At 44.9% G+C, this 22,534-nt stretch overlaps 1 protein-coding gene across 8 annotated transcripts in view; it reads left to right on the forward strand.

Moving 5' to 3' along the window:
- ANK1 (ankyrin 1) overlaps positions 1-22,534 on the forward strand; it is a 2,823,483-nt gene that overhangs the window by 316,937 nt on the left and 2,484,012 nt on the right. The gene's annotated exons all lie outside the window — the stretch shown is intronic.

Here is a 22,534-nt window from a genome sequence, read left to right on the forward strand (position 1 = left end):
CAAATGTTTGCTGGTATTTTGCATGTGAAGCAAAATCTACCTTACTTTTTTGTCAACTCACACAGCATGTCTTTTCTCTGACATCTTTATGTTGGCAGGGGGGCATTTATGTAAGTTCTTGCTTTAACTTGCAAACACACATGCAAAGCCGTTTTGTGTCAGTGTTTAAAAAACCTGTTTTCATGTGAAAAGGACCTGCAAATTCCTTATGCCTTTGTGAATTAAAATGCTGCTTTTCCTTTGGTAATGACAGGTAGGTCTTTTTCACATGATACATCAGCTCCATTGGTTTGGCCGAACTTTTCAAAATATGCAACAAGCTGCCCAGTCCTGCTGCAGTCTCTACCTCTCCTGTTCCTTCCCAGGCCCTCTGAACAGCCCTGGCTTCTCATTTCACCACTAAAACTCAGGACATCCTGTCCACTTTCTCTTCCTCTGCCTCCTCTTCCTCCTCCTATGTCACCCCTGGCCTGTCTTCAGCCGCTTCCCCTCCTCCTTTCTCCTCCTTTCCCCTGTTCACCCCTGACAATGTTTCTAGACCAGTCCGATTTATGAAAGTCTCATCAAAGCAGGTTCTCCCCTGCTCATCCAGAACCATCAAGAACCACATTGCCGCCCTGGCTCCAGCGTTGGCCAATTTCTGCAATCACTCCTTTGCCAATAGATCCTTCCCCCTTCCCCTTAAGCACTCCCTTGTGCACCCCCTTCTTAAGAAGCCCTCTGCCAGTCCTTCCTCTCCGGCTAACTATTGCCCGATCTCCATCACTCCTTTCCTGGGCAAACTCCTGGAAAAGCTGGCCATCTCCCAGCTTAATCTGCAAACTGAATCTGTTGGTTGTCTCCACAACCACCAGTCTGGCTTCAGAGCTGCCAGAAGCATGAAAACTGCTCTCCTGGACACTGGTGAGAACTTGCTCTCTGATCTTGACTCCAATCTTCCTTCTGTCCTCATTCTCCTCGATCTATCGTCTGCTTTTGACACGCTCAACCATGCCATCCTGCTCAATCGCCACCGTGACAAACTGGCTATCAATGGTCAGGCCCTGTACTGGTTGACCTCCTTTGTCACTGACCGACCCTTGCAGGTCCACTGGGGTATTTCCTCTCTTCTACCTCTTTCTCTACTTGTGATGTTCCCCAGGGGTCTAACCTTTCTCCCTGGATATTCAACCACTACCTGGCACCTCTGGCTCACTGCATTGCTACATTCTGTTCTAACTTTCAGTGTTATGTGGATGAAACCCAGCTCTCCTTCAGGCTCCCCTCAGCCACCTCTGCTCCTTCTCACATACCAGACTGTCTGGCCGCAATTCAGGAATGGTGTGCTGCCAATGATCTCTGCCTTAATGCCAGTAAGACCAAGATCCTCCTCATCCATTTGGACACCTGCTCCCTCCTTTCCTCTCTCTCTCTGGCCACCCACCCTGGGTCCTCTTCCTACTCCTTCCTGTGAGGCTAAGAACCTTGATGTCATCTTCGACTCCACCCTCTCCTTCTCTCCTCACATCTCCAACGTTCTAAGAAGTCACACTTTCAGCTGCACCTCCTCAGAGGTATTCTGCCCTTTCTCACTTCCCCCCAGAAGCTCACTGTCTCTAGAGTCCTGATCCTCACCAGGCTGGACTATTTCAACAGCCTCTTTCTAAATCTGCCTGTCTCTACTATTCGGCCTTTACAACTCATCCAGAACAGGACTGCAAGACTTATCCTTGGCCTCAAGCCCAGGGATCGTATCTCTCCAGCTCTGAAATCTCTGCACTGGCTCCCTGTGGCTGCAAGGATCAAATGCAAGACCCTTTGCATCACCCACAAGGCTTTCTGGGGCCTAAGACTGCACTACCCCCAACTTTCTCTTCCTAAACATCTTCCTTCTCGAGCTCTCCGCTCATCCACCTCCAATTCTCTGAGGGTCAGATGCTTTTCCAAGCAGAGAATGGGGGGGCAGATCTCTTTCCTTGGCTGAGGCCTCCCTCTGGAATAGCCTGCCTGCCTCTCTCATACTTAAGCAGAACAACCTCCGGTTCAGGAAGCAACTCAAGACCTTCCTTTTTGCTTCCGATTTCTCTCTTCCTCTCCCCTGCTAATGTCCCTGATAGCTCTGCACACTGGTCACCTAGACACCCCTGAACTCGGGCCCAGGCTTCTGCGTGTCCAGTTGCCATTGCACTGCCTCTGGGCTCCCTCAGCACTTAAGGGTCTGTATCTGTAACCCTACAGTCCTTTCTCTTTGCACTTAAGAGCCACCGTCTGGCAGCACTTATTGAGTCACCTGCACTTCTACCCCCCCTCCTCTTCCCCACCCCCCAAGCCCCTTTGGCACTTCTCCCCTCCCCTCTTCCCCGCACTTGCACGATCTGAATGACACAAAGCCTAGTAAGATCGTTGTTTGTCCTCCTTCTGTCTCCCCCTTCTTGTCTTGTTGCGCCTAGAAACACTTGTGTACAGGTGTGTTATAAATGACTTATCATATCATATTACACTAGACTTGTGCAGGCACTATTGAAGTGGGGCCACACACAGAGGGGAGATGGGAGTACTGGTACTGGTGTCCTAGCTGGTTCTTACACCTAGTGAAACATTTTAACTGCAGGGCAAAAGCCCTGTTATTTACAGGGCATCTCGAGCATGTGCATGTGTGGCATCTTAACAACGTGGCCGAACCTTTCATAATCTGCAAGGAGCTGGCCAATCCAGCTGCATCCTCTACCTCTCCTGTTCCCTCCCAGGCCCTCTGCATGGCCTTGGCTTCTCATTTCACCACTAAAACTCAGGACATCCTGTGCACACTCTCTTCCTTTACCTTCTCTTCCTCTTCCGCTACCACTCCCGGCCCGTCTGTGGCAGTCTCTCCACCTCCTTTCTCCTCCTTTTTTCATGTTCACCCCAGACGATGTTTCTAGACAAGTCCGATCTATGAAAGTCTTGTCAAAGCAGGTTCTCCCCTGCTCATCCAGAACCATCAAGGACCGCATCGGCACCCTTATCCTATTCCAGCCTTGGACGATTTCTGCAATCACTCCTTTGCCACTGGTACCTTCCCCTTCCCCTCAAACACTTCCTTGTGCACCCCCTTCTTAAGAAGCCCTCTGCCGATCCTTCCTCTCTGACTAACTATCGACTGATCTCCATCACTCCTTTCCTGGGCAAACTCCTGGAAAAGCTGGCCATCTCCCAGCTTAATCTGCATACTGAATCTGTTGGTTGTCTCCATGCTGGTATATGTTAGACATCTCTCATATGATATGAATATCAAAGTACATGAATATGATGCTAATACCTGAGCATATGATAATAACTGTCTAATGGTGAATGCCTGGCAAACCCTATACTTGCCTATCCAAAAGCCAAAACAATTGGCTTGTTGAACTTGTGATATCTGCAACTTCTAGCACTTGTGACGGATTTAAAGCCTTTGATTTTAGCTGGCAATACTGTTGGAGAGCCCAGGGCACTTCATGTAGGCTTTTGACCTGTCACTGTAACTTCTGGATAACGGTGTTGTGGGAGCTCATCTAATGTGTGTTAAGTCTCTAGCCACCTCTGCAGTGCCAGCCGGTAACTAGCTCATAAGTTATACAGTGTCTCTGTTTGAGGCTATTCTGTATATAGGGAATCTGTGTTTGTATATCACTGTTTCGAAAATACAGATGGAACACGAGTCTGCATCTTGTGTGTAGATGGGCTACTCCTTGAGCATAAGCAATGAGCTAAAGCTGTAATTTGGCTGCCGAAATACACTTTACTGGGGAATATCCAAATCCACATGTGCAAGCCTCCTGGTTGTACTGTTAGTCAAGTGCTAGTTGAAAACAAAAGGATACATTGCAGAGTTTTGGAAAATACAATGCGTTGCCAGTGGAAACTCTACTTTCTTGTCAGAGTGGCTGTCCAAAGAGTGCTTAGTAGAAATTGATATTTTTCTACTCGTTTTACACACAGAGTGTGTTCTGAAGGCAATGATGTATATTTAAATGCTGGCCGATTTGTTTTAAATGTGCACTCTGGTAATGGAAAAGTTGTGAGTGAAGCGTTCAGTAAGGCACGTAACTCCCTACGCCACCATCATGGTTTACGAAAACAGTCTGTATGCAAAACACGTCTAGGCACAAATACAATTGCTGTTTTGCACATTTTATACTTCCTCTGTGACTGGATTCTGAAGTGGTCTACACATTGGACCAAGATAGTCTTTATTACTGTGTACATTTGTGTCTGAGGAAAAAATTGACTTGTATATCTGGGTCAGAGTCTGCATTATCTATGAATCTGTGTCTGAGGGATTTTTGACACTCTATATGCCTGTGCCTGAATCTATACTGAATGTGTGTAACTCTGTCTTTGGGGATTCCTATACCCGTGGGTATTTTGCCCTGCGTCAGGGGATATACTTACTATATCTGAGGACAAAGTATATATCTGTATCCTTGTAGGCTATGAAATATCTGCAAATGTGGCAAGGGGTGTACTCATTCTGTGTCTGAAACATACTATATGTAGGTATATGATTGATTTTAATGGTGTATAATTTCTTGAGGAATTTTATACTTTGGTACATTTGTGTGATCTTAATTGTAATTGTAAAGGTTGAAGTTTTTTAACCATAAACAATACAAATAAAATGTAGGTATATCGTTAAATAAGGATATACTTTACCCATCCTCTGTGTCAATGTATGGGTGCATCCTGTATCTATGTACAAGTGTGAACTGTATCCGTAAGGGCAGTGTAAGGGTAGAGAAAAAAAATGTCTCAGAGTATACAACATCTCTAATTATACATATGCGTCAGAAACTATTGCTTATCTATGTATTTCTGTTTTTTGTGGTATCTGGTATCTGTATATTTGTTTCTGAGGGAATAGTAGTGTATGAGGCCATATTGAAATTTTTTTTGTAGATGTGTATTTTTAGACAAACCATTTGCTGTCGGTGTGTAATGTCTCCAGATAAACGTCAGTGTCATATGCAGTTAGTTCCCTCAGTTTCTAGAAGTCTCCTCCTCCTTGAGTCCTCTTAAGTTTCATGAAAGTGGGAGTGCCTCTTGGATCCTCCTTATCAGCTGCCTGCACGTTTGAAACTGTGAACGGGCGGGTGTCAGGTCCTGGGAGAAGTAACTATCCCATCACTGCATAGCCATCACAACAACACGTCTCATTCCATCACTGCATAGCCATCACAACAACACGTCTCGTGCTTTTACGCCCTAACATGAACTGCCTGCTTCACATTGTTTCTTGTTCTGTCTCACACAATCCCTTAAGGTGTCCAACCACACAAGTTGCGATGTCTTGCAGCTTTCCTGCGGTTTTCTCACAGCCATCCCTAGTGCACCAGCCCTATGACTATCTTGCACCCTTCCTGGTTCTGTCGTAACCCCTCTTTGATTCTTCTTTGTACCCTAATGGGACAGTGTTGCATGACCCTTTAGGCAGCCCCACACATTTCTCAGGACAGTGTTATATCTTCTATCGGGGCAATAACGTTACTTCCTATTGCTCATCTTTTGCGGGCTGTCTCACACCTTTCTATGGATTCTCATTTTTTTAGGGTGACTCGTGATCTCATTTGTGGCTCTTTCTATGGATGCTCTCATTTTTTTTAGGGTGACTCGTGATCTCATTTGTGGCTATGTCCTGTCCTCTCCTGTTGTTTCTCCTGCTCTGTGCTCCCACATTATGTCTTCTGTTTCTCCTGTGACTTTTTACGGCACCTCTCGTAGTTTGTCTCTCAGTCTGGATTACCTGAACTGTTCCCTGGCCGTGTCCTGTGACTTGTCTGTTTTGCACATTCATTGATTCTATCTCGGATCCTCCATGTTGTTTTCTTGCTCTTTCCCTGTCCTATCCCTCACTACCGTGGGCTGTTTCGCTCCATGCGTCTTTAGGGGTTTCTAACACCTCCCAAATTACATCATGCCTCCTCCTTCGGGCTGTCCTGAACCCGTTTTAGGGATATCCTGCGTCCGGACCGGTTCTGCCCCCTTTTTAGACCGCCCCTTCATTGGTATAGTCCCACTCCTTTCTTGTTCAGTCTCCCATCTTCCATTTACACCCCCACACCCTGCTTAGACATGGCTAGACCCTTAATTGATGGTCACACCATCTATTTATAGCACTGTGTCTGGGATCGGGCTTTACCACACTTTGTCTGGGACTATCGTTTGCCCACTCTGGGGCTCTTGCTCAAACTCCCTGGAGCTGCCTTGCATCCTCTCTACAGCTATCTTTTACTCTCAGTGTGGCTGTCTTGCCCGTTTCATTTAGTTGTCTTGCACCCTAACCAGAGATATCGTGAACCCTAACTAGATGACCTGAACTTTCCTTGATCACCCTTTCAGTTCCTTGCTCCCCCTTGCCTGCACTGTCTTTTACCTTCCTTGGGGCTGCCTCTCACCCTCCTCCTAGTTGCCCTGTTGATTACCAGTAGCTGTCTCTTAGTCCTTCCACGTAGTTGTCTTACACCCTCCCATTAGCTGTCTTTCACCCTAATTGGGGCTGTCTTGCACCCATAGTGTGGTTGTCTCTCAGCGTCAATGGGGCTGTCTTGCACCCTAACTTGCTTTCTTGCACCTTCCTTGGGGCAGTTTCTCACTCTCGCCGTGCAGTTCTCCCCCCACTGATTATCTTGCAGCGCACCCCCCATGTGGCTGTCTTCACCATCCCTCGGGCTGTTTGTCATCCTCCATGAGGCCCTCTTTACGCCTAAACAGTGTTGTCTTTCAACCTAGTTTAGGCTTTCATCTACTCTTCTGGGGCTTTCTTTCAAAATTAGGCATTTTCCTTCGCTGTGACTTCCACCCTTCTTTTTGCCCTCCCCAAGGCTGTGTTTCATCGACCTTGGAGTCGTCTTGCTCCCGCTTGAGCACCCGTACTGCAATGTCATGCAAATATGGCATGCAGTATGTGTTTTATAGCGTTGGAAATGTAGAAGGTTTTCTTTACACCAAAAGACTTGACAGTGAATTTACTTATAGTGACTTTTCGGTTATTGAAAGCTGACCTCTCCATGTCGTTGGGAGTCAACAAAATACTCCAGTCCCCACTGGTCACATCCTAGTGAGGATAATGGTGGCAGTCCCCAAAGATATCTAGCGACCCATGTTCTTGGTTGTGACAGGCTGAACCTCTTAGACCTGTTTTTCTTAGGAACGTTCACAGCAGTACCTCTCTTGACCAGAGACTGTGGGAAAACTGTGGGAATACATAATCCCTACGAACTACAGCATCTTCCAGACTTGAAACTGTACCTAAAGGATCACATGGACTGCCTTATTCCACTCCGCTGGGCAGATGAGAGGGATTCTGGAACATCAATACTTCCTACAGTGGCTGCAAGTTCAGCCTATGGAACCAAGTGCCCCCATGACTGACCCCACGAGCATTGGCTTTGAAGACGCCCATCAAGCACAAAAGACTTGCCGCCCGACTCATGAGCAGTAAGGATATCTGTCAAGGTATCATGTATAGAATGTTCTGTCGCCCTAAAAGCCAGCGTCTTCGCTTTCTTTATATATATATATATATATATATAGCGATTTGCAAGTGGAGAATTGGTTCTATGTGATTTCATCAAGGAGAGTTGGTTGAATCTAAATCGATCAAATTCTTTTTTTTTTAAGCCATTTGGCTGCATATATGAGGGGAGATACCCCCCACAGCCCTCCCTTGCATCTCCCCATCTTAATTATTACCCTTACCCCCCCTCCCCAACATATTGCGGCCAAATTTGACCAAATCCCCTGCGATGAAACCTCCCTATCCCTGGGATATAAGGTACTGGTAATAGGATTTACAACATCAGTCAAATGCCAGGGGTGGACTGGCCTACAGGGAACTCTGAAGATTTCCCGGCAGGCCTCTGCATCCTGGACATCTTTTGTGTGGTTACTTATTTTATTTCCATATTTCCTCATAGGAAAAGGGTTGACCTAGCTCAAAATGTATAATAAGGGGCCACTTTCAAAATTATTTTCAGGGCCTCTTTTGGTTCCCAGTTCATCCCATCATAACCACAATCAGGATTTAAAAGGACCAGCACACCAACAGTCTATCAGCGTACTTCCCCTAACACCAGAGAAGAACCTGCATAGGCCCTTGACCAACTTGTTTGGGTCAGCTTGCATGCACTCTTGTTTCCATCTGGTACCATAAAAAGAACGTCCTGTACCATGCACTAGAGTTTGCTCTGCCACTCAAATCATACCAGGTGCACTGTTATATTGTGGCCATGCCACGATCTGTCATAGAGGGCCTCAGCCGTAGAGGCTGCTTTCTATGGCCCCATGGGACTTTAATTCCCAAACAAATCTGAAATGTGAGTTCTGATTGGCGGGAATGAACAAGGGTTATGATTGCTGTTTGAATGTATCCGTTTGTATTCAAGACCTTTGTTTGTTACTGTCCAGAGCCTCATACATAAGGGCTCCAAAGGAGTCCAACCCAAACCCCCTTGCGGGGAAAATGCTCAGCTGTGCCAGGTGGAACATTTTCATAGTGATGCATTCTTGTGATCTGGGAACCACCGCAACATTCTGAACTCCTTTGGTTAGCATGAATGATTATGTTGCATATTAAAAATATCAACATATATAGTAGTGTATACCCCTACAGACAAACAGCACACTAGACACTTTTACTCTCGAAAAACAGGCAACTATCCTCCTCCCCCAAAAAAAACAAGTGGGTAAAAATACACCCAACAGAAAATAGGAAGCAACTGGCACAAGAGCCTGCCCACCCTACTTCCACCCAAGCAGCTCACCCAATATATTCAGATCAGTGATACCAGCAGAGCAGAGCCAAGGGAGGGAGCTGTAATACTGCCTGAGTTTAAGTGGAATTTCAGGGTTAAAATACATATTTTTAATTTGCAGGAATTGGTAGGCACAATGATTTATGAATTACATTAAGGTGATCTTTTTTAGAGTCAAAAATATACTTGGACACACTTTAGAAATAACCCCATTGGGAATTACTGTTATACTCCCTAAAAGAATTGTAATCCTTAATTCAAAAACTAGTGAGTAAAATACCTTCACATCAGAATTGTATCTGATAGCATACCAAACTGCATTGTCTTCTAAAATGAACCAAATTGTTAACAATAGTCTGCCAGTGACGAAATGACTTTAGCAAAACAGAAAGGTGATGGCTGGAAGGTTTTGAATTAATCATAACCACGGGCAAAGCTCTGGGCAACCCTCCAGACCATCGTTTTTCAGCCTGCCAAGCCATTACAGAAGGGGAAAAACCATATGCAAATCAGGCTTGGTCCTACCCCAAAAGGGGCAGTCCAGCCCGAACTGCTAGGTCACATCCCTTCTGCACGAGACCACAAGCATCCCCAGACATGTTTCAGCCTTTTTGGGCGTCATCAGTGAGGAGTAGCTTGGGTCTCTAGGCCCGGCAGACTCGGGACCCACGTCTGGGCATACCCGTCCCACTCGGGGTGACTTTAGCAAAACAGAAAGGTGATGGCTGGAAGGTTCTACTGTTCTGCAGGAGTATATGAATGAGTAATGGTTTGTAAACCTATGCTCAGCCCTACACTATTACTAAACAGAAGTGATCTCAGTTATAAAGGTAAAACGGACACAACTTGAAAGGTATACTTCCTTTGCCTCTTAGAGTAGCAATGGCTGAGGGCAGGCTATTCTCTTCAAGAGGGTTGTGTGAGCCAGTAGGGAAGCATCCAGAACAACAATAATACTGTGGAACCAAAATAAAAGAAATATCCAATCAAGCGTCGATGAAAATACGGTTCCATGTGTTAATATCCCCGCAAAAATATCGCCATATTTTTGCGGCGATATTGACACCCCCGCAGTCCCCGCATTATTTTTTAAAATGTGCGGGGGACACCACCGCAACCCCCGCTCCCACAAATTATCCCCCCAAAAATATTGCCTATGGCGAGAAAAACAGCCTTTTGTACGGCAATATTTTTGGTGGGGATATTTTGTAGGGTTACCGAAAATACAATGCTTAAAATAAGAGGACAAACTAATAAAAACCCAAAAAATCCACCCATTTCGTTAAATAGACAGAATATGCAGGTTCTTGGTTGAAAGGTACACTCTTGGTATGACGACGGATATGCAGACAAATTGTCTTTACAGAAATGTTCAAGTAGTGTATGCTTTTAAAATGTAAGGAGTCTGGTCTTATGCCACTAGGATTCTTAAAAACAGGCTAGGAGGCACAGAACCACTACAGATAATTTTCAGTCTTGTTCTTTGGGCTCGACAGCTACAATCAAGGAGTTTTGGCGCGTTCTGAGGCATTGAGTGGTGAGCTAGTCGTCTGGGTCCAATCTATGCTGCGATTCAACAGGCGGCAACGGCACTTGGGGGCAAAGAAGCTGGGGACATTTAGGCAATGTTCTGGTTGATGTAGCTCGCAACACTGAAGGCGGTTTGAACGTGTATAGAGAGCCACAGACATCTTCTTTTCTTCCTGGAGTGCTGTGAGGCCCAGTCAGGCTCTTAGAGGAAAGATGAGTCCTTCCTCTGCCTTCTCAGCTAGGAAAGTTGCAAGAGTGTACTTGCAGGGTGGCAACTTCCATATGTAGAGTCTTGGTCTACCAACTTTCCAGCTACAGGCATGCTTTCCAAGCAGAAGGTCCTTGGTGTATTGGTTGCCTACTGGAAGTGACACACCATAGAGTGTTCTCTGGCAGAGTCCGCGCAGGCAGGCTTTCTGAACAGCAGGACACTAGATGTTCCCGTGCAGTAGCTGGGGGGAGGTCTTGCCCCCTTCCTTGGTATGCTCTTTCTTCACCTAAATGGCTGAGAACTTTGGCCAGACAGTACTGAAATAAAGTTCTAGTGAAATCCTTCTTCTTCTGAACCCCAAAGATGATTCAATTAGGTGTAGAGTCTCACCCCTCATTTAGTCACTTGCCATAGCAGTTCATTTGAAGCCTTCTGTAAAGGACCTTTCCAGGCTGTTGTGATCGGAATCTTTGCCTTCTGATATCAGACCCAGAGTGCTGTGCCTGCTGGAAGTGGTGAGAGGGCACGGGCAATGAGGGCATTTCCAAGATGGTGGAACCCCACTCTTGCTGCAGCTTCTTCCTGGCTTCCTTTCTTCCCCCTCTCTCCTTATTTTACTTAGATCAAAAAGGTTCCAACTCCAATCATTATCTCCCTGGTGTGATCCCCCTATTGTACTGACAGGGGTTCCTCTGAAGACTGGCTCCCACGAGCACCCCTGGAAGCAGAACCTTTTCCTCTGGTAAGGTGTCACAGCTTCCTAGCAAGAACCAAGAGAAGCTTCCTCATATGGACCTGGCATTCTGTTGTCAGTGGGCACCGAGCCCCAGACATTGATATACACAACTCTGATAGTTGGTGGGGATACTGTAAAGCCAGTTGAATAAAATATGATCAAACACGAGTATAACTTCCCAAAGGCCCCATTATCAAAACCGGATGTGGCTTTATGCTTAATCAAAGGGCCACCAGGTGTTGAGGAGAAACAGTTATCAATGTAACTGTGTGATTACTTTGTAAAGGGATTCATGTCATTATTTCAAAAAAGTCTGATGTGAAATTTAAATAACTTTTGCTCTATACCTGCCAACAGAAATCCTATGTAGGGCGCGTTCTTGCAGTAGTCATGGATGTCCCCTCTAGTTCATAGACTGGTAGCACATTTTTTGCACGATTGCCAACTGAAAAAGAGTTTACCCTTTTTAGTGAATGAAGCGGCTTGGGCACTTTCTAAAAATGAAGCCCCATTGCAGCTAACATGCTGCTGCCATGTCAGTTACTGATGACAAACAGCACGTCCACAGGGGATCCCTTATATAGAAGTTGAATTACACTGGCTGGAAGACCCATCTAGGTACTAAACCCACCAACACGAGTTTGTAAAACACAGACCACTGTCTTAAATTGAGACTGTTTAGCAGATCTGACTTTCATAGCAGAATCCATTTACTTGTGCTCCTACAATTTAAGGAAATATGGGCAATTCCCCTAAGAAGATGGAAATCTATCATAATGCCTCATACTTTTCTTTACGTTATCTTCAAAATTGATCACACATTTCAGATCTATACAATTTGATCATGCAATTTCAAACTCTTAAAGAACATGGAGATACTCAAACGCATACAATGATACTGCATTTCCATCAACCCCCACAGGTGCATCACATACCACAGGAAAACTGCCCCCACTGTATATGTCCCTGAGTTACACACCTCTTTTAAGCTACATTCGTGATGGCACCCTCACTATCCAGGTTCCACTGCCTTAAGTAAGATACGAGATGGAGGAGGGGAGGTGTCTCTAACAAAAACAAAATAATATTTGTCGAGGTGGAAGGCCAGAGAATGTATGGATTAGAGCTGACCAAAGGGTTCAGGCCTGGTCTGGTTCTAAGAGTACCTGCCATCTTGCCTCCCGAGCCCTGCATGTTTTGGCCACCTCTAATGTTATCAGGGAGAAGATGGAAACCAGGGCCCATTCAAGAATTTATGAGCCCATGGGCAGCAAAAGGCGTGCAGGACCCTAATTTGCTTATGCATTGACATTGCACCGAGTAACATCATTCTTTAATACTCGAGGGCATCATGGGTAGTTACATTCCAGTAAGTTACACTGAGAGTGCTAAGAGACAAATAACTGCACTGCAATATTTCAATGGCCACTGTTTGTGCCCTCCCTGACTTATACGTGTTGAAATGAATAAACAGACACTCCCTGGGCAGGGAATAAGGCACAAAAGAGCAGGCTGCGAGAGTTCAAGGAAAAGTTATTCTAGATCTCTGAGAGCACTCTGAACACATCAAAGTTACACCATATCATATAGTACATTGGCATATTTAACACACGATGCTACGTTGTACCCGGATTGGTCAGCAAGGGTGGTGTCTTAGGTGTGGGCATCATCTCTTCCTCTGGGTTGGTTGCTCACTTGGCGGGAGGATTGACGTCAGACATCTGTACTCCGGGTGGGTGATGGTCAGGTCGCTGTGAAACATGGTGGTCACTATCTAAGCTAAGAAAATACTTTCTAAATAATGCGTGCACTAAATACTGGTTGATCAAAAGACACTCAGTAGTTTATCATGTCACTATACAAATCACACAGGTATCTATAACATCTGTGACGTTTGGGTTATATGGATCACAGGTTTACGAGTCTTGACCACTATAATACTGTCATTGAACTGTAGGTTTAGTCTCACAAGAATCTCAGGTATGTGGCATTTGTTAGTATTGGGCCCGATATACTGCAGCATGGGTCTAATGTTAGTTGAGGGTCTGTTGGGTGGGCTTCATAGTATGGTCAGCAGTCTGGCACATGAAAGGAATGCCTTGCAAGGACGCAGGGTTAGAATGGCAATAAGTTTCAACTGGCGAGGGTAAGAGGGCAAGGACACTTTTGTGGAGATGAACGAGCTATGTGCTTGGCTCATGTTGGCCTACATGCAGGACAGTGATCTCAGAGGAAAAGAGATGTTTTTACATTTATTATTTGTTGCAAGCATCTCCGGCTTCAGCGTGAGAATGGAGCTGTGGAGTTTTCCAGTAGGAGTGGGAACGAGGGTGGGGGCCATGTGCTCCGAGCTGCTGCGCCGGGGAAAAGGGAGAGAGGCATTTTGTACTATCGCAGTGAGTCCTGGTCACCAAGATGGAATCGAAAGGGGGTACAAAAAATGGATGCCCCGTGTCCTGCTCGGTGGTCCCATCTAGGCGAATGTAACCCAAGGTTAACATTGCGTAAGGGCGAGGGGCGTACCCACCACTAGAGGCACTTGGTCCGAGGTTTGTACTGAGAAAGGATGGCAGAGAAGGGCCTATTGGCCCCTCGCTCCCACACACCACTGTTGTTATACAGAGAGCAACGTTTTAGACTATAAAACCATGAATAGGGCTATGAATTAGCCACTTTTATAGACTCCCGATTTTGGAAAATTATTTGATGTTCCCAGGATCACAAACGTTAGCTAAGTAGTTAACCGAGATTTGGGCCTAATCTGCAATGAAGCAATTTACCACATATATGTTCAGCTCTGATGGATACAGATCAGTGTTATTATTTGACTTCTGAGGTCTTAAATAACATTTTGCTTTAAAAAGATAACTTGGAAAGAACAAAATTCACAAATTAAACCAACCTTCCAAAAATAAAAATGCTTCTATAAATATGTTGAGCACAAAAAGCATGATTGAGTTTTAGGTCTCCTCTTCTTAGTGGAAGTACCACAATGCAACGTAAAGTGAGCCTAAAAACTCTTATCGTTGTTGCTATTGTACTTTCAAGACCAATAACAAATGACAGTGTGCAATAAGGTAATCACGTTGTAGGCAGTGCTTGACACAGGCATGTTGATTGTTATTTTGCACATGTAAAATATCACAAAATAAAGACCCTTGCTCGTGTGTGTCAAACTAGCAGTGAACCTTGAAATTAACAGGAAATGAAAAAATAGAGCTTTGGTAATTAACTTTGTCTTCAGAGAAGGCACACATTTAGGTAGCTGTCTGGAGATGTGTGAGACTTTCCCGCTAGAAAACCTTTTTATTAGCATTTGTAAGTGAATTTTGTCCAGAATGGTAATCATTCAAATGTTCCTTTTTCTATTTTCTCGGACACTGATAGGTACCACCAACATGATGCTGGCTGCATGCTTTTAACAAAAACTCTAGAAGTGCAAGGATGGCCATGGTTCGCTCGAGAAGTTCATGTGTTATTAGATTTCTCCCAGTGTCGATTTAAATGCACAGTCAATGAGATCACAGAGAGTAGTTGGAAGTAAAACAAAACAGGCTGACCCGTTACAATACATTTGAATAGTTTGGAAATACCTGTGCCTATGGTATGTTGTTTGTCGAGAAGCATCCTTTATGGGTACAGAGCAGATTACATGACTGAGCAGAGTTTATACTAAGAGGTACCAAATTGTTTTGAGGACAGGCCAGAACTGCACCCAATAGCATGTTGATATTAATGATTGGCTTCACACAAGGCCATGAAAGTGTGTCCAGGTTCCATAATTTACTACCACTCCGGAATCCCATTGCTGGTAAAAGGGATGACCACCCGTTCACCAGAGAGAAAAGGCTGAGAAAACGGTGACAACACAACCACAGCTTTCTTTGCTGCTCAGATCTGTAATCAGGACTATTGTCTGCATTTGAGCTTTAAAATGCTTAATTTTTATAAACTTCTGAGCACTATTCCTTTCCACACATGCAGCGGCAAACAACAAATTACTTACCCCTGGTAATATTCTTTTTACTGGATGTTCCTCCCACCACAGATTATTATATCGATATTCTGCTTTGCAATCTTGGACATTTTTCAACAACAGAGTCGATGTACCTCAATGGTTACCATTCCCGCGTCTGGACGTGACGTTGATGTCAGTATAAATAGCATGCACTGCGCCCGTTGCCTCAGTTCCTAGTTTTCCCCTGTTTCTGCTCAGCCGCTTTGAAGATAGATAACCTGCATGGGCGTTGAAAGAGAGAAGTATATTAAAACATTCACCCACAGAAAGGGGTAGACTGGGAGACGATGAGGAATCTGTAGGAGGAACATCTAGTAGAAAGTATACCAAGTATAAGTAATTTGTTCTTGTAATGGATTGTGTCCTCCACATATTCCTCATCTTATATAGGCTCCCATAGCAGTTTTGTAGATTGAGGTGGGAGAAGTGGACTTTTGTATAATTTTGTTATTATTGATTTATATTGTGCAGAACCGCTCTTCTAAATCGAGCGTCCCAGCCCAACAGTGTCCAAGCAGTAATACTTTGAGAAAGTGTGGAGTGAGCACCAAGTTGCAGCATTGCAAATGTACTGCACTGGAACACCTCTTTGGAGAGCCGAAGTGGTTGGCACTGGTGGAATGGGCTCTCATGTTTTCAGGGACATCGTTCCTGCACTGGAGTAGCTCTCCTAAATGCATAGGATGATCCAACGTGACAACGTTTGTTTACGGCTTGGCCTAGCCTCTGGCTGGTATAACCAATAAATAGTTGGTCATCTTGCCTGGCATTTGCCAACCTAGAAATGTAGAAACTCAGAGCCCTTTTTGGGTCAACCCTGTGTAACCTCTCTTCATCCTTAGAAGGGTGAGGAGGTGGATAAAAAGCTGGTGAAGTTAATTTCTGTGTTAGATGGAATTTAGACACTACCTTGGGAAGGAACGAGGGACGAACCCTCAAAACTGCCTTCTCCTTGGAAAATATAGTAAATGCTGGTTTGCATGACAAAGCTTGTAGCTCACTCACTCTGCGAGCAGAAGTGATGGCTACCAAAAAGACAGCTTTCACGGTTAATATCCTGAGAGGACAAGAATGTAGAGGCTCAAATTGAGCTCCCATTAAAAAGGTGAGTACCAGATTCAAATCTCAGGACGGAACCAGAGAAGGGACAGCTGGGAAAGCATTTGTCTGTCCTTTCAGAAATTGTATGACAATCAGCATCTTAAAGTAAGAGCCTTGTTCTGGTGTGCGTTTAGAAATGAATGAAACCGCCACATATCCCATGACAGTAGCCACATGCAGCCCCTGATGGGCTAGGTGCAGTAAAAAAGATAGCACTGCAGGTGTATTATAAGAGAAAGGATCTATGTCCAGCTGTAAAACTTGTTCCAACGCACGTGATATAGTGCTGTTGTTGCTGATCTTCTGGGCCAAAAGCAAAACCTCCATTACGTCTTCCGGGAGGTCCGAATCTTTCTATCCTAACCTTTCAGAAACCAAGAATGGAGGCTCAGAGTTCTGATTCCTGGGTGAAGACATCCTCCCTCTTGTGAGAGCAGGCCCACTCTCTGAGGAAGATGGAATGGAGGGCAGATGGACATGTCCTCCTGGCCCTCTCCGGAACAATCAGGATAATGGATTTCCCGAACTTCCTCAACCTCCTGATGACGTGAGAAATGGTGGGAACTATTGGGAGTGCATACTTGAGTGGAAATTCCCAGTCCACTACTAAAGTGTCCCCCAAAGCTCCTCTCAGAGGAAATTCCCTGGAGCAGAACAGATTGCATTTCCTGGTGATACTGGACATGAACAGATCTACTTGAGGGGATCCTCAAAGGGCGATGACCTATAGAAGGGCTTTCTGAGCCTACTCCCACTCATGGTAGATTGTTCTCTGCCTGCTAAGAGCATCCACCATTATATTGTCTTCTCTGGCTACGTGAACAGCCGACGGAGAGATCCCATTTTGTAGAGCCCAAACCCAGAGCTGCATTGCCCCCCTGCACCGTGGTAGTGGCCCTACACCTCCTGTTTTGTTGAGGTAATGCATGTCCACTGTGTTGTACGTTATGATCAGGACATTCTTCCCCTGTATGGACAGCAAAAATGCCATCAGCGCCAGTCTGATCGCCCTCAGCTTTAACAGGTTTATACATAGTCCTGATTCTGATGGGGACTTAAGTCTGCTGATCATCAGATTGCTCATGTGAGCGCTGCATCCTCAGAGGGAAGCATCTGTGTCTACAGTTATCTCCAGCCAGAGTTGCCAAAAAGGTTCCCCTATCATCACGTTCTCCTTGAAGGCTCACCACAGGAGATCCTGTGCGACATTGCTCTGCTCAGGAACTGAAGAAGGTCTGTCATTCTGCTGGAGAATTGTGACGTTGGCATCTGAGGGCCCACTGAAGTCTGGTGTGTCGAAATTAACCTCCGGAGAGGTATCCAGACAACTTGCTTTTTCTTAGACGAGGTTTTCAAGCTTGGATTGGTCTGTGACCAACTCTTCAGGAACATTGGGAGTTCCAAAACATATACACGTCGTCATCGTCCTCCTCATCTTCCTCAAAGATGGACCCAAAGTATCTGAAGAAATCTGTCTTCGATTTTGGGTTTAAAACTCGAAACTGTCTCAGAGGTCGGCATCAACATCGAAGGGCCCTTTGACTCCTTCGAGGAGAAAGTCACACAAGCTTTTTGCTTCAATAAAGTCCCCATGATCGACGCTACCCACGACGGCATACCTGAGGTCTTCAGACTCAGGCTTTTGGGCACTCGGGTTGAAGCCTTGCTGGATTCTGTGCCAGTCTTGGAAGTCCCAGTGGGTTCGACAGCCTTTTTGGCTCTTTCAAGGGGCCAGGAGGGGCCGCCTTCAAACTGACTGTGTTTTCTCAAAACTTTTCCCACTTCAGCCGCAGAAGTGGTCTTATCAGGAAACCGTATATGTTGCTTGTCGGACGAGGAGTCGGAGGATGAAGAACGATGGCGTTGTTTCTTCAAATTCTTCCGTGATGACGAATAGGAAGAACACTGAGAATTGCTCTTGAATCTTGCCCATTTAGAATGTTGAGATTGTTTCTTCGGCCTTTCTGGAGATTTGTCTCTAGTGGAACTTCTACCTTTGGAATATTTTCTCTTCGAAGGTGTGGAAGACAGAGACTTGGAACTGACCAACCTAGGGTGAGCTTAGATGTTCTCTCCTTCAAGGCTTTGCTGGTCAGAGGTTGGCAGGAGCTGCACTCAATGACATCATGTTCTTAGCCGAATAGCCAGAGACCAATCCTATATGGATCAGTGATCGTCATCGACTCAATGCTGCATAGTGCCCTCTAATGTTGAAAGATTTCAGAGACTGCAAAGCAGGATATCAATATATCTAAGATGAGGAATCTGTGGGAGGACACAATCCATTAGAACAGAGGTCTTCAAACTGTGGGGCGCGCCCCCCAGGGGGGCGCGGCCGCATCCCAGGGGGGGGCGCCCGAGCCCAGCATGAAATGTAAAGAAATATATATATTTAAAAATGGCCAGCAGTCGCAAATGGATATTCAGTCCTTTAGTCACAGACTGTTTGAATAGTACCCAAGGGGTTGTTTTTTGTTCAAATGTAAACACATTGTGATATTTAAAGAATATTTATTCAGCAACAATGGTCAAAACTACTAGCTGCATAGTGAAGTAACTCCTCAAACTGGCCCACATTGGCCAAAAAAGTGCCCCATTTTGACTGGCCTACACTAGCATTTTGCATTTTTGGTACGGCCATCGCCCTATTACCCTATAGGCCAGTCCAAGCATGCCTCGCACATACGAGCAGAGCAACCTGGAGCGGGGCATTTTAGCAACCACACGCAGGCCCCTGCAGAAGGTACGTTTATGGTGATTTATTTTTTATTTAAATGTGTATGGATGTGTGTATGCTTGTGTTATGGGACTGTGGTTGGAGCAAGATGGGCGGCAGCACTGAGATAGTGGTGGGAGTTGGGTGGGGAGAGTCCAGGGTCTGTACTGGGAGTAGGGTGCAGTGACGGCACGCAAAAGTTCCTAGAGATTTCTACATACTGTCCATCTGGCACTTTTGGGGGGGCCCGGCCTGCCCAAACTTTGCTCAAGGGGGGCCCAGGCCATAAAGGTTTGACGACCACTGCATTAGAAAGAAACACTTTTAGCTCATTTGACATTTGACTCCAAGCCAATTACTTGGACTTCTCATTTTAATGCAGTGGTATCCAAACTTTGTTATGTTTAACCCCTTCCCCTTGAATAAAATTATTTCTTCCACACCCTCAAATGACATAACTGCTTATATTTTCTATTAAAAGCAGTCATACTCCAATTTTTAGCCTTGCACCACCAGTCCTTTTTGCCCTCCCACCCCATAGTGGTGGCCAACCCCACAGTTTGAAGACCATTCATTTAATGTTGTGAAACAACTCAGAGGTGAATACGGTGTGAAGGCTGCAAAAGGGAATGCAATTAAACGTTGCCTAGAAGCATTCCTGTTTAAATACAAGAGTGTGGTGCATATGTTTGTGCACTGGAGAAAAGGAATTGAGGATTAGTCGGAGATGAGCATGGTTTGTTCCTAAAAGAAAGGACTATGGAGAAACGTGAATTCTTAAAAGGTGGTGGAGAGGAGTAAGGCTGAGGTAGTCCATTACATGTCAGGCATAGTGATATGGCCCTAGGTCTCTGAGGAAATTCATATTGGAAAATCTCTCCAGTTTCTTTTTGAGCTAGTCTGCCAAAGGCAACATAGGTGAGATAGGTGTAAGGAATCTATATGGGACGTAGTCAAAGCTCTGTAGGTGAAATTGGTAGAAGGACATTTTTTTATTGGATATCCAAAGACTTCTCAACAGGAAGACTAACTCTTCTAGTTCAGTGGGGCTGGAGATGAGCCAGTTACATATCAGGCAGCACAGGGGGCTGCAACATCTCCTAACCCGTGGGGCCTCTTGGGAGAGCTTGCTTATTAGGCAATATCGTCAATAACATTACATGGCAGTCTGTCCCAACAAGAAAAGTGTGAGAGATGATAGAATTTTTCTGTGGAATGTATCTACTGGTGTTGTGGGATTGAGGGTTGAAGACTGAGAGACATAGAATAAATAATAGAGACTTGTATATTCTTGTGTGGTAAGAAGGAGGTGTGGTAAGTAGACACAAATGGGACTTTGGTGGAAATGAGCAACTGCCCAACAGGCAAGTGCATTCTTAAAGCTTGCAGGGTTTCGGTAGGCTCAGTCACATGTCAGACGTTCCTACGTATCATTACCCCTACACCTACCCTCTCAGCCTCAATGAGAGAGTCAGCTCTGATGTGCGGTGTATGGGTATGGGAGTACCCTTTTTAAATTTAGCTGGAAGATGAGGAGTATAACCTCACATGTACCCACAACTTGTGCTGTGCATGAGCAAAAAGGAACCCTTTATAAATTGCGGTGGAGCTGGAAGGAAGGTTTGAAACTCCCGTTCCAACGAAGATTGCTTGCAACTCGCAGGAAATTGCAATGTGTGTGATTTGCGATGACAGTTGCAATTTGTGGTATCCATTTTGTTCATCGCATCCTAGCAATTTGCATTCATGAAGCCTGCCACTTTGAGGAGCACTGGTTTTGCGTACTTCAATGCAAATGGTCACTACTTTTATGTGAAACTGTATTTTCTTTTTGTGTCAATTAAATAAGGAGGAGATGTTGACTAAAATAAAAATAAATAATTTAAACATAGGAACACATTTAACATATTGCTTTAATTTTTAAAAGAAATAAATAGTGTATTTTTCAAGTTTAGAACATGATTTATGAAATAAAACAACTATTCTGCTTCATATTCGGCTTTGGCCAAAGAGTTGAACTATTTGGCATTTGGATGAGTGTTAAATATGCTATTGGGTATACCCCTATATCAGAATTGGTCGTACCTGCCTTGAAAGAGAGCAAAATCTCCTTTGAAAGGTGTGATACATATAATATAATTAATCAGCAGTGTAAAACATGTTTAAATATTAGAACATAACAATATATGAGAACATAACGAGATCAGGATAGGTCAATGCAGGTTCTGATCCTTCAGTTTGCTTGGGCAATACACGAATCTTATGTATTGATTAATTTTTTCAATAATTCTAATGGCAAAATGTCAGTATAACTATCTGTTGCAAAAATCAAGCATATTCTATGTATCTCTATATTATATTGTGCTTTCAGAGAATTACAAAATAAATATCTTAATTTCCAATGTTTGAAACAGATGATGCAATTCTTTTTTATTTTTTTATTTATAATACGGCCATAATAATGGATTTTTATAATCAGCATGCACTTCATTACAACAAACAATAAACAGCCATTCAAAGATGTTTCTTTAAAACGTACCTGTACCCGTATCCATTAGAAGCTCTACCCCTCCTGTTGCCTCCCAGGCTCTTTGCAATGCCCTTGCCTCTCACTTCATTTAAAAAACCCAGGACATCCTGTCCACCCTCTCCACCCACTTCCTCTTCCCTCTCCATCTGTGCTTGCTGATCCTCCTTTAGCCACCCTCCCACCATCCTTCTCGTCCTTTCCTCTTTTCACCCCTGACGAGGTTGCTAGACAAGTCCGATCTATGAAAGCCTCTTCAAAACTGGTTCGTCCCTGTTCCTCTAAAACCATCAAGGACCACATTGACACCCTCGCTCCGGCCCTTGCTGATTTTTGCAACCACTCCTTTGCCTCTGGATCCTTCCCCTCCCCTCTGAAGCACTCCTTTGTGCATCCTCTTCTCAAGAAACCCACACCTGATCCTTCTTGTCCAGCTAACTATCGCCCAATTTCCGTTACTCCCTTTCTTGGCAAACTCCTGGAAAAGTTGGCCATCTCTCAGCTTAACCTTCATTCCAATTCTGTTGGCTGTCTCCATGATCACCAGTCTGGCTTCAGAGCTGCCAGAAGCACGGAAACTGCTCTCCTAAACATCCGTGAAGATCTGCTCACCAACCTTGACTCTAACATTCCCTCTGTCCTCATCCTCCTCGATCTCTCTTCTGTCTTCGACACGGTCAACCATACCATCCTGCTCAACCGTCTCTGTGAAAACCTGGGTATCACTGATCAGGGTCTGGCCTGGCTGACCTCTTTCCTCTCAGATCGACCCTCCCAGGTCCAACTTGGGTCCTTCCTTTCATCTATCTTCCTCTCTACCTGTGGTGTTCCCCAGGAGTCTAACCTCTCGCCCTGGCTTTTCAACCAATACCTGGCAACTCTCGCCCACTGCATTGCCATTTTCTGCTCAAATTTCCAGTGCTATGCTGACGAAACTCAACTCAT

Source organism: Ambystoma mexicanum, chromosome 10 (genome assembly GCF_040938575.1).
Source record: "Ambystoma mexicanum isolate Mex_15411 chromosome 10, UKY_AmexF1_1, whole genome shotgun sequence".
In the NCBI taxonomy this organism is placed as follows: Eukaryota; Metazoa; Chordata; class Amphibia; order Caudata; family Ambystomatidae; genus Ambystoma; species Ambystoma mexicanum.